Source organism: Triticum aestivum, chromosome 1B (assembly GCF_018294505.1).
Source record: "Triticum aestivum cultivar Chinese Spring chromosome 1B, IWGSC CS RefSeq v2.1, whole genome shotgun sequence".
Taxonomy (NCBI): Eukaryota; Viridiplantae; Streptophyta; class Magnoliopsida; order Poales; family Poaceae; genus Triticum; species Triticum aestivum.
Window position 1 is genome coordinate 217,993,002 of NC_057795.1, and position 13,363 is coordinate 218,006,364.

Genomic DNA, 13,363 nt, shown 5'->3' on the forward strand with positions numbered 1-13,363 from the left:
GGTGGTTTCGCACCCTACAAATAATTTCTTCTTATGTTCTCCGCTAGATAAGAACATTGGAGTAATTCTTTGTCGCATGTTGAGGAATGGTTATATGATCCAATTATATTAGTATTGTTGAGAGATTGCACTAGTGAAAGTATGAACCCTAGGCCTCATTTTCAAGCATTACAATACCGTTTGTACTCACTTTTGTCACTTGCTACCTTGCTTTTTTATTGTTCCTATTGCAAAAATCAATATCTACTATCCATATTACAGTTGTATCACCATATCTTCGCCGAACTAGTGCACATATACAATTTACCATTGTATGTGGTGTGTTGGGAACACAAGAGACTCTTTGTTATTTGGTTGCAGGGTTGTTTGAGAGAGACCATCTTCATCCTACGCCTCCCGCGGATTGAAAAACCTTAGGTCATCCACTCGAGGGAAAATTGCTACTGTCCTACAAAACTCTGCGCTTCGAGGCCCAACACGACTCTACATGAATAAAGTTGTGTAGTAGACATCGGATACCAAGAAAAGTTATGCAACGTACTTGGTAAAACGAGTAAAGACCAAAATCTATGCATTGGGGACTTGAATAAGTACTAGATGGATATGATATGAGGGATTTTGGCACTAAAATACACTCTAAAAAGTATGCATAAAATCCACTCATCATGAAGCACATGTCTGCGATCATCGTTGTATGTCATTGGTAAGTATACAAGGCAATTACAAACACATTACAAATGTAATCACTTGTTGGCAATTCACGAGAAACATACTTCAAATGTTTCACCAAATTTCTTGGTTGTTGTTTTTCCATCACAGTTGCCACATGAGGAAATGCTGGAGCATAAAAAATAATCTCAGAGCTCATTCACCTGCTCAGGAAAATGACTTATGTGTCACTAAGCAAGCTATGTGCAATGATCATCATCAAGGCAAATACAAACACAATATGGACATACTCATTTTGCAAAAAGTTGTGGAAAAGACTCCTTCAAATAGTTTACTTTACTTTAGGGCTGTAGTTGGTCTCTGCGCCAACGGAACAATGGGTCATCTCGTAAGGAGAAAATTCAAAATGTTAACTAGATTTCTATGGGGATACAACCTCTTACGGCTAATTATGTTGTTTCTTCCACTCCAAACAGTTCTATGAGGGGGGGGGGGGGGGAATTCGTCACCTGGTGGAATTCGTCACCTTCTTTTGATCATGATCTTCTCAATGGTATGACTGGGATGGTCCCGAGGGACAATAAAGACAAAAAACATGGCCGCAGGATTCTAGAGAATAGATTGGTGGGCAGACGTTCTGACAGTGAAAGTTTGGCGCTCAAATTCACACCATCCCTTGCGCAATGGGCGAGATGCAATCAACTCGTTATTAACTATGATAATTTGTAGGCCAGTGAAACCGTGAATAATGAAGGACAGTCGGCAGGAGCAGCGACGACAGTCTTTGATGATTGCTACTCCCTCCATTCACAAATATAAGATGTTTTGGATATTTCAATATGAACTACATACGAACTAAAATAAGTGAACAAACACACTAATACGTGTCTATATACATCCAGCTCACAAAAATGTTAAAACATCTTATACTCCCTCAGTTCGCTAACATGTTTTAGATATTTCAATATGTACTACATACAGATTAAAATGAATGAACAAACACACTGAAACTTGTCTATATACATATGATTCAGAAAATTTAAAACATTTTATTTATATATATAAACAGGGAGAGTATTTTATTGCGCGTGATTTTTCTATTTGTAGATTTAAAGATTGTTTACCATCCTTCCTAAACAAGCTGTATGTTTTCATGCTAACAAACATTAGTTAAAAATAATAAAAAAGCTCAAACTACTGTATATTTCCGCTACCTTCTTCCATGACTCGCAAAGTCGCAAGCGTCGGCGCCACCTCCACCTCCCGCCCTTCGGACCAAATTGTCTCGGTGGCAACCAGTGGTCGTCTTCTCCCGCGGTGCCGGTGCCCCCTCGCCCTCTGTTTTGATGACCCACTAAGTGCTCTTTCTCTATTTGTCTTGCACGCGCCCGATGGATCTCTAGCATGATGAAATTCTACGTTCATAAAATCAGTTGAATTGGGGATTCTAGTTCGTTCACATATGTGCTTGGTATCTGCATGGTTAAGAGCAACACCAACGTGCCGACCCAAACGGGCGGCGCTTTTGTCCACTTTTTGTCCATTTGGGTCGGCTGTCCGCTCGGTGTCCGCTCTGTTTGAGAATTGGGTCGGCAGTGCGCCCAACGCGCGGACCCATATTTGCCGGCGTGGCCGGCTGGCTGCCCTTTTCCAACAAATAGCACAAATTTTGCATTATTTCACACACAAATTTTGCATTATTTCGCAAGCAAACATATAGTCCACAACTAAATAAATAGCATAGTTTCAACCAAATTAATAGCATAGTCTTACAAGCCGAATAAAAATAAAATAGTCTCACATAGTTTTGCAAGCTGAATAAAAAAGATACATCTATAGGTTGCCAACATGAGCCGGCATATGCTCAATCAAATCATTTTGCAGTTGCATATGAGTTTCCCTATCACGCATGTCATGAAGAAATTGGGTGAACTGTTCAAACATTGCCACTCCTCCACGCTCAGGCGCAACATTCTCACCCTGAAACTGAACCCTTGATGGTAGAGATGTTCCGGACGCTCATCTTCTATGATCATATTGTTCATGATCACACAAGCAGCCATTACCTCCCACAGTTTCTTTGTGCTCCAAGACCTAGCAAGATACCGAACAATGCCCCACCGAGATTGCAAAACACCAAAGGCACAGTCGACGTCCTTCCTAGCACTCTATTACTCTTGGGCAAATATATTCCTCTTCTCTTCGGCAGGGTTGGGGATTATCTTCAAAATAATGGTCCACTGAGGATAGATACTGTCACCTAGGTAGTATCCTTTGTCGTAGTTGTGGCTGTTAATGGTAACATTAACCGGTGGGTTGTTGCCTTCGGCAAGCCTAACAAACACCGACGAGCGCTGAAGCATGTTGATATCATTGTGTGATCCGGCCATGGCAAAGAAAGAGTGCTAGATCCAGAGATCTTGAGATGCCACGGCCTCAAGTATGACAGTGCAAGCCCTGACATGTAGACTCGCTCATAGGGACGTACTCATCAATGAGATCACCGAAAACTCTGTATGCAAGCATCCAGACAGCTGCGGTGCATTTCTGATAAGAGGAGAAGCCAATCTTTCCAAGGGCATCCTCTTTGCACTCGAAATAGTCATCATAGCCGACCACCCCTTCTCTAATACGGTTGAAAAGATGCCTACTCGTACGAAAATGGAGGCAGAATTTCTGATGTTTGAACAATGGGTTCGTTGTGTCAAAGTAGTCCTTCCAAAGAAGGAAATGCCCACTCTCTCGGTTGCGATTCAACGGCGGATGGTGCCCCAGAATGGAGCTAGGGAAGAACGGCCACTGGCTATTGAGGTGGTGATGGACCAAAACAACAGCGAAGATCTCCTCATCATCGGATGAGGAATCGTCGGAGTCGCACAGGAAATTGTGGAAAAATAACTCATCGGCGGAGTCCATTTTGTACCTTGGCAAATTGTCGAACAACTTGTGGGCGTCGATGAAGGAGCCAGCTGGGGAAGGGAGTCACGCCGCCCTCGGACTAGCTAGCTGCCTTGGCGGCGCTCGATGAGCGTGCCGGCATCCGACGAAGGAGCTGGCAGGACTGCGAGGCGACTTCTTGGTCGCGGCTATGTCGGGGAGTGGGTGTGGGAAGCTTTCGGATCCCCGACGGTAAGACAGCGGTGGCGGCGACATGGGAGGTGGCGGTGTTGGAGGGGGGATGTAGCGGCACCGACAGCTGGTAGAGGCACCAGAAAAAATGGGCAGCAGCATCGGCGACAAAGGAGGCAGGCGAGGGTTTGCTGTTGGAATGGGAGAGGATGGCCAATGTGCCACCGACTAGTGGGCCAGTGTGAGGAGTAGGCGGGCGACGCACACGTCCGCCTCATGTTCGCTTCGATGCAAATGAGGATCAAAATTAGGCCGGGGATGGGTCTACAGGCGGACGAAAAGAGACGCGCGTCTGTTTGGGTCGGCGTGTTGGTCCGACTTTTCTATCTGCGCTGACCCAAACGTACGCGCACGGTCAAAATGGGTTGGCGCGTTGGAGTTGCTCTAAGTTAAAAAAAACGACAGTTGGTTCTTCTAGCTAGAAGGAGATGGTGAAAGATTCCCTGGATTCTATTGAAGTTGTAACATTCGACTATCCATGTGAGTAAATTTGAGTAAATCTCCTGCTAATCATTTCATTTTTGTCCGAAGGTCCAGTTCTTAATTCTTGACCCATGTTCACTTAATGGTTGATGAATTGGTCAAGCAACATTACTTCAGAAATGTTGGGTGGTAAACGGAGGCCTCCCCAAAAGGCGGACAAGATTGTCGATCATCATCTCAGTTTGGTGAAGAATGATGTAGCAGAGCATCCTGGTCACCCGCTTGTTCTTACGGGGAAGTCAATGGGTTCGAGGTAATAACATTTGGTTGTTGCTTGTGCATCTTTTTGGTTTGTTATATGATCGGACTTCTTAGTACACTTATGTGATGATGCCTCAACATTCTCAGGGTCAGCTGCATGGTAGCTAGCTCCGATGGTGTTAGTGTTTTTGTGGTCATATGCTTAGCTTATCCATCAAATGTATCCCACTTTATAGTATTTGCTTAGTGATACGTCTCTAACATATTTATAATTTTTTATTGTTCTATGTTGTTATATTATCAATCTTGGATCTTTTACAATCATTCTATAGCAACTTTATATCTTTTTTAGGGCTAACCTATTGACATAGTGCCCAATGTCAGTTGCTGTTTTTTGCTTGTTTTTTACATCAAAGAAAACCAATACCAAACGGAGTCCAAATGCAGCAAAACATTTTGGAGATTTTTTCTGAATGAGAAGGAACAACTTGGGAGAGTACCAGAGGGGTGCCCCAAGGGGGGCACAACCCACCTATGCACACCTCGGGGCCCAGGCGCGCCCTGGTGGATTGTGCCCACCTCGGTAGCCTCCCGCACCATCTCTTCGCCCTATAAATACCCAATATTCCAAAAACCCTAGGGGAGTCGACAAAACACAATTCCAGCTGCGGCAAGTTCCAGAACCATGAGATCCAATCTAGACACCATCACAGAGGGGTTCATCATCCTCATTGTAGCCTCTCCGATGATGCGTGAGTAGTTCATTGTAGACCTACAGGTCCATAGTCAGTAACTAGATGGCTTCCTCTCTCTCTTTTGTTTCTCAATACAATGGTCTCTTGGAGATCTATTTGATGTAACTCTTTTTGCGGTCTGTTTGTTGGGATCCGATGAACTTTGAGTTTATGATCAGATCTATATATCCATGAAAGATATTTGAGTTTTGATCTCTTATATGCATGATTATTTATAGCCTCGTATTTCTTTTTCAAATCTTTGGTTTAGTTAGGCTAACTAGATATATTTTTCTTGCCATGGGAAGAGGTACTTTGTGATGGGTTCGATTGTGTGGTGTTCTTTCCCAGTGACAGAAGGGGCAGCAAGACACGTATTGATCGTTGCTATTAAGGATTACAAGATGGGGTCTATTCCTACGTGAATAGATCTTGTCTACATCATATCATCATTCTTATTACATTACTCCGTTTCTCCATGAACTTAATACACTAGATGCTTGCTGGATAGCGGTCGATGGGTGGAGTAATAATAGTAGATGCAGGCAGGAATCGGTCTACTAATCTTGGATGCGATGCCTATATATTGATCATTGCATGGAATTCGTCATAATTATTTGAGGTTTTATCAATTGCCCAACAGTAATTTGTTTACTCATCGTGTGCTATTTCTTGAGAGAAACCACTAGGAAATCTACGGCCCCCGGGTCTATTCTATATCATATTTGCCTTGAGAACTATTTTTATTTTCTTTTGTTTTCAGATCTATTATTCCAAAAACCCAAAAAATACCTTGCTTCACTTTTTGTTACTTCTTTTATTTTGTGTTATTGTGAGATCTATTTATCAAAAATTATACAAACCAATCTATATTTTGCCCGAGGAGGGATTGACAACCCTTCTTACGCGTCGGGTTGCAAGTATTTGTTCTTTGTGTGCAGGTACTGTTTACATATTGTTTCTTGGTTCTCATACTGGATTGATACCTTGGTTTCAATAACAGAGGGAAATACCTACCTTATCTATGCTACATCATCTCTTCGTCTTTGGGGAAATACCGACGTAGTTCAAGCCGCATCACCAGTAATAGTGGTTGGGACATGCCTTGGGCATGTCTCTTGAGGTGGTATTGTGTGCACTAATCGTGCTGTCGTATTTGCTAGAATACATTATATGTAGTTTAGTTAAAATACTTGAGCAGACAGGTATAAATCTCCTCTTGTAGGATATCAAGTTGTAGATGAATACTCATAAGACATATAAACTGGTACATTGAGAAATGAATACAATTCAAAATACTCTCCACAAGACCTTTGGGAATAAGTACAACCGAATTATTTTGTAAAAAAATAAATCAAAAGCATAGATGAACTAAAGCATTCAAATGGAGTTTGAATCAATGTGGGAGCAACAACAATGTCCCACAGTAACACCACATTACACCAATCGATATGGTTCGCATTGTAGCAGCCGACACCCATTATGGTTATCAGAAACTCGAGTGACAAATACTTGGAAATAAATAATAATATAGAACTGAATCCAAAGGAGACTTATCGGAGGTGGGAGGCATACGAGGAAGCTGTATAGAGTTTAGTAATGAACCCAAATCAATCAAAGGTTCATGTTTTATAGAAAAGAATATTTGCCTTCTTGGTGTCGACGTACCTGCAAAAGAACTACATCATGAGAGAAAGGAACAAGTTCAAAACTAACATCTCATATTGATATTAACCCATCTAACAATCCAAAAAATAGAGTAATGTGTGTGACATAGCCTTTACGCATCTTATGGCAATTCCATTTATGTGCCGTATGGGTGAATCAATCTTTTGGATGGGTGTATGCTCATTGCCCTTATACTAAAAGGTAGTTTTGTCATAATAGATATTGTTGTAAATAGAATCTTTGATGGATGAATGTTACAATCTTGCAAGGGGAAAAGAGCTCCATACTTTATCCGTGAAGCCTAAAGACTTCAAAAAACCTGATATTCACTTGGCATGGTCTGCTCGGTCTGAGCTAGAGGAGCCTGGCGTGAGAAGAGAGGGTGTTCGTTGGATCCACGGTTGTAGGGAGGCCGGATCCGGGACCCATGTTCCCGTGCGACCCCTCGACCTCTATATCTACAATTGACGAGGACAAAAAAGGGGGTGGGGTGGGAAACCTGGATGTGCTACCATTTTTAGAAATAATGTGCCTAGATAGGCTAGTGCATGACAGATAATTGCACCAATAGAGTAGCTCAAATGTTGAGAACAAGCAACCAACTCATTTGAGGTTATGTTATCATGATAGTACCTGAAGAACTTACAAATAGTAAAAGGAGAAGCATGGGATTCTGACAAGGACATACTATTTGGAGAAGCACATCAATACTCATACAATCTTTAGTAGGTACAGATGTTGCAGAAGTTGTACTTTCTGATGCTTCCCCAATGATATCATTGTCATTTCCCACAGCAATGAGCATAGCCTATTGAACACATTCAAATGTCTCGTTCAGTATTGATAAATTCAGATTTTTTTTATTTTTACAACCAATGCAAGGTACTTTTTTAGTTCCCTCATATTGATAAGGAAGAAGAATTAAAAGATCAAATAATTTCAACAAAAGCTAAGAGAGGAGCATATAGTGTTACTTAAATACTCCAGTTTTGAGTGACATTCTTTTTGGTTAGCTATCCAGACTTGTTGCATTTCACAGCCACGAAAATTTGCTACTTTGAATTCATCCTCCCATACAAGTAGTTGTTTGTGAATGGAAGCTCAAGGCTAATGAGACCATCAACGAGTCCTTTCTTTGTTGATTCTGCAGCGAGAGATAATCCAGCTGGAGGACCACAGTCATGAGCCATAGGCAACATCCGCAAAGATTCACACGACCTAATCAACTACCTAAAGAATGCCACTAGACACCAATTTACTTACATAGTGACAATTAACCTTGAAACCTAAATAATTTATCATTGAAGAAAAAGAACTAAAGAAAATATCACTAGAAGGACTAAAACATCTTAATACACTATATTTATTTACTATTTGTGCAAAAAGTTCGGTTAAGTTTGTTAGAATTAGGCTGAGAGCTTCGTTTCCTAGTAATAAGCGGATGCAACAAACTAAAACTAGCATAAAGATAAAATTGGAGTGTTACCCAAAAAGGGTTCCCCTCACCTGGAATTCCAAAGCAACGCTACGACGAGCTACGGCGAGTAGCACATCAAGCCTAAAAGAAAAAGAAGAAACAAATGCCAACACTGGAAGCTCGACAAAGAGTGGATGAACCGCCACTGCTGCACCCTCCAGAGGCAAAATACCACAGCCCGAGGCTCCGATCTGCCACGTACAAAGCAACACCTTCAAGAAGGAATGCGACGCCGACGACACTGTTGCCCATACGAGTCCTAGGGTTTCCCCTGGCACACGGAGGGAAGTGGAGGATGGCTACCTCCGGCACCCTCCAAGAAGGAATGGTGGGACCCGTAGGTCTCACCGCATTGGAGTTGGTCGAACCGGCAAGGATTTCTCCCACACTCCAAACCCCACAGCCCAATCGGAGCTGACCAGCCAAACCACCGCCCAACACCATGCACCATCGCGGTTGCGCCGCCACCCATGCTGTCTCACTACAAGCACCAACACGAGGCCAAGAAGACCGGAGAGAAGTGCCAAGCAACAGGAGCAACAACACCAAGGCCGAGCGGGATGGAACCACCTCCACCACTGTCGTGCGAGAGGCCCGCGCCTCCGGCACCGTCGCAATCGCCTTCCGGACACGGCAACAGGGCATACCAGGCTGCCCTTTGCCTAGCCAGGCCCGAAATGGGCCTGCTAAGCACCACTAGCCACACTGTAGCAGGCTGGCGTCGGTGCCGCCAACACCCCGCCGCTCAACGCTGCACCCCTGCCTCCTGGAAGTCTCACCATAGACCCGCCCCACCGCTAGCCCGCCCAGGCCCAGATGGGTCCAGTAGGGCCCAGATCTGGGCAGAACATCGCCACCAGGTCACGCCACTGCACCAGCCCGCTGCCAACGATGTCGCCGCCATCCAGCCGCACGCCCGTGCTACGCCAGGGAACCCTAGGAAGCCATTAAGATCTACGTCTAGGTGCAAAGGAATTATTGAATGATGATGCTGAACGTACCAGCAGATGCGGACTCTGCTGCAACCTCGTGCCACCTATTCTCATCTCATCCACCGTCGCTCATCACCCAGTGCAGTTCTTACGGGAGAATTCAATGCCATGCCATCCAAAAAGGCGTCTTCCTTATGTCCAAATTAGTAAGCCTACTTTCGAAAAGACGGGAAACTTATGATGACAAGTAAAAAAAAGAAAACATCAAATAAAATGATCATATATGTTCATATTTATAAAGGAGCCTAACAAAGACATGATGACACTTAATTTGTTTTCTAATATCAGAAGATGAACAAAAGTGGAGCTATATCCAAAAAGTGGAGCTATCCTCACAAAAGTTATGCACTTCTGGCACCACGAGACAAATAATTACTTGAAAGCTATGCCACAGTATGATTTGATCTACGCAATAGCTCACCTCACCACAAAGTTCTTCGAAGAAACCCTTTAAATCTAATTGAGTAAGTTGCAGACAAAACTAGTAAACTATAATTAAACATTTGATTTGATTGCGGTGTCTTGATTCTCGAGTAGCTCACAGCCAAATTAAGGACCTCGAGATAAAATGTATGATGACAAAATGAGCAAGTAAAAGACAATACGATGTCGAAGTGGAACATGAGTGCTTACCTTCGTGTCTATATTTGTACAATAAACCGTTCTTACGACCATTTCCTTCTCATCTTCTATCTACGGGCCAGGAAGAATAGGATACAATTGTGAGTATTGTGGATAAGTAGAATAGGGGTTACAGAAGGTGAAACATCAAACAACCTACCACCAGAAGAAAGTTTGGATTCACAGGCAAGATAGTTTTCTTTGAAGGCAAGACTCTAAAATGGTAGAATCCAAGAATTGTGCCACCAAGGTTAAGTGCAACTCTAGCACCCTCTGCATTAAACATGCCATGTATAAAACCATCGATTAGCTGCTGGAAAATGTAAATGTAGCATGTGAAGATATAATACCTTCAACAGCGAACTCAATGAATGCAAACACATCAGCTAGGCTTTCCTGTGGCATCAACAGATGATCCAAATCATTAGATCTAACATGCACCCAAGAATATAACTATGCATACTAAACCAATCGTCAATCACTTATGTTATGGTCCAGTTCAAAGACATAAACCATTGGTCGAATGTTGTCTGGCCTCATTCACATAAAAATGAATGTTAGTGTACCTGAGATTAAGTAAATAAATATGATGAGCTCACCCTAGACCTGACCTTGCCTTGAAGAGAGGCGTGTCGACCGCCGAACAAATTGAATTCCAACAAAGCACTGATATATTTTTTGCTTATTTATTATGCACCATCTCTATGGTTAAAATATCCCAGGCTCCTGCTGTATTCATCAACCATGAAAAACTGAATTCGTTAACTGAATCACATAAATAGAAAGAGCTTTCTCATGGGCAGTACTTAGTACTAACTTTCACATAATAACTAATAATAAGCCCAAATAGGAACAAACTGACAAGATGCACACGTATTAATAGGATATGGAACATTCATGTTTACTAAATAAAATTTAGGCCAATAAAACGATATAGCAGTATCATTTAGCCCCAATAGTTAGTGTTACCATGTGTTCAGAAAGTAGCTAGACAAACAAGACACTCAACACTAGGATCTCCATGCCCACTACGCCACCTCCTTTGTATCTTCAAGTTCGAAATCTGCCCAATAAATTATCAAACAAACACAGAGGCATAGGTAGACACTAATCTTATCCAGTTACAAAAGAATCATACACCAAGCTAAAAGCATTGAATATATAAAGTGAAGTACTCTGAGTTCGATGATAGGTGACAAAAAAATTCCATGGTGTATTAAGAGAACAAAAATTGCCTAGGGAATTAACATGTGATTTCGGCTTAGGCCTTTAGGAACAGTGAAGCTGATAAACTGAAGTAACACATAGGATCAATCAAATTGGTGGAGGTAAATATCATTGCTCACTAGGTAGCATGATGCAGAGAACTGGAAGCATAATGTCTGGTCTGCCGTATAGATTTTTATTATTAGTATACCTTTTACGAATTTGTTTATTCTGCAGAAAAGAGGGAACATGCATGAGCTTCAAGACAATGATTCATACCTATGAAAGGTTGGTTTGAAGTAGAGGAAGAAGAAGCAGGTAAAACATTGGAAGAACCTAAATGAACAACAATAAAGATTGGATGCCATCCTAAGGGTAGTGGGAATGCGCATGACGGACCAAGTCATACAGAATAGCAAATTAGACAGGCACACACACATAGTATCAAATTAGACATGTATGCAATTTGGAATAGAGCAGTGCGCTGCCAACCTCGATCACCGCTCGGAGGTGGAGGGGCGTTGCTTCTTACAGAAGACAGTCATATCTGCTCCTGGCGGCGCTTCTCCATAGGCTCGCCGTCTCCCTCCCCATCCGCTCTTCATCTTTCCCTACCCTCCCTGCCTAAGGAAGACGTCGCAGACAACCATCTCCTTGGCCGATCAGCTTAGGTTAGCACTCAACCCAGCATGATAGAACCGCTATGCATCCTCCTCCGTGCCATCGATCTTAGGGCCCTGCCATCAACCTCTGTGGATCTGTATTCATGGATGGGGCAGGGCCTCGTGTGGGGGCGGCAGTCGCAACCCTAGCTGGGAGAACGAGGCGAAAGGGGATGCGCCTTGGCCAGATAGGTAAAAGAAGATGTGAGGAAGTGGACAAGGTGGGCGCAGGGGATGGAGGCATCTAGGGAAGAGAATCATGCGCATATGGAACAATACCTCGCCCGTCCTTCGTGACCACGTGGCTATCGCGAGCGGAGCCCCGGCATGTCACTCTTGTTGGATGTAATTTGGGTTGTGTCAGACTCGGGACTCCGCAGACCCAAGAAGGTTCAAACTCTGGGGTGCGAATGAAGGATCCCGCTTCACAAAGATGCTAGCTCACCATGCCCATGGCCTGATCTCACCAAGTGCGCTCGATCATGAGGAAGGAATGAACTTAGAGATTTACCCTGGTTAGGGCAACCTTGAGGTGTAAAATCCTACTCCTGCTTTTGGTGGATTGGCCTCATGAGGAGGTAGAGGATGAAGTAGTACAGTGGATGAGCATCCTCACAAGGGCTCGGGTAGTGAGGATGAATCGGTCTGGGGTCGGATTCTTTCTACGGTGGTGGCTAACCCCAATTTATAGAGGCCTTAGTCCTCTTCCCTCATAGCTTAGGCGGGAAGGGATACCACAACAACCCATTTTGAAAAGGGGACAAGGAGCACATCTTATCCTGACAAAAGGTGGTCTTTTCCTGCAAAGCTTCTAGCCATGACGCAACGGTGCGCTCAGTGATAACATCCGTCCTACCGAGCTCATGGTCTTGGTCTCGTTGCACCAGAATGGAAAGATTTGGGGCCTTCCTCGGGAACCTGTGCCTGCCCTTGCTCCCTTAGCATCGAAGAGTAAAGTTTCCCACTCTATGCCCACAGGCTCCTGCCTGGTCTTGGTCATCATGGCTTACATCATCAAGGAACCTCATGAGGCTGGGTACCAACATAGAAGTCTCCGCTCCTCACAAGGCAGGCTCGGGGAGCTGCCCCTCGAGAGGTGTTGGCGTTGTTCTCCTCGCGAGGCCGGGGCCCTTGCGAGCATCTTGTCCCAGGTGTCTTGTAGCTTGGGCCATACCAGGCCGATGCGGGAGCCATGCCATGGGCTGTAGGCAAGAAGATATGGGTACCCCCAATCCCAGAACGCCGACAGTAGCCCCCGAGCCCAAGATGCCCTCGAACTGGCTTCGAGGCAAAGCCAAGGGGCAAGGGAGAAGTGATGTGGGCCCCAATCACCCGCGAGCAGGGCTCGACGCATGGCGCATGACGAGGCGCGGGCGCCTCCACTTCCCCACGTCGCCTCGGCAATTGCCCAGGCTAAAAGAGGACTGGCGCACACCATTGGACCATCATTGCTCACCCTCGCCTCGCTCCTTATCCCCTCGCAAAAAGCTTCTCTAGATCCAATCATAACTCCACGCCCTT

At 44.1% G+C, this 13,363-nt stretch overlaps 1 long non-coding RNA gene across 2 annotated transcripts; it reads right to left on the minus strand.

Annotated features, from left to right (window-relative positions):
* Window positions 1–6,643: 6,643 nt before the first annotated feature.
* LOC123089607 (uncharacterized) lies at window positions 6,644–12,046 on the minus strand. Of its 2 annotated transcripts, XR_006442332.1 has the most exons (6): window positions 10,325–12,046; window positions 10,135–10,247; window positions 9,987–10,046; window positions 9,363–9,505; window positions 7,573–7,692; window positions 6,644–6,884 (listed from the first exon to the last, which is right to left on the minus strand). It is a non-coding gene; the product is annotated as an uncharacterized lncRNA (long non-coding RNA). The 2 variants fall into 2 exon arrangements; XR_006442334.1 differs by lacking the exon at window positions 7,573–7,692.
* Between the last annotated feature and the right edge of the window lie 1,317 nt (window positions 12,047–13,363).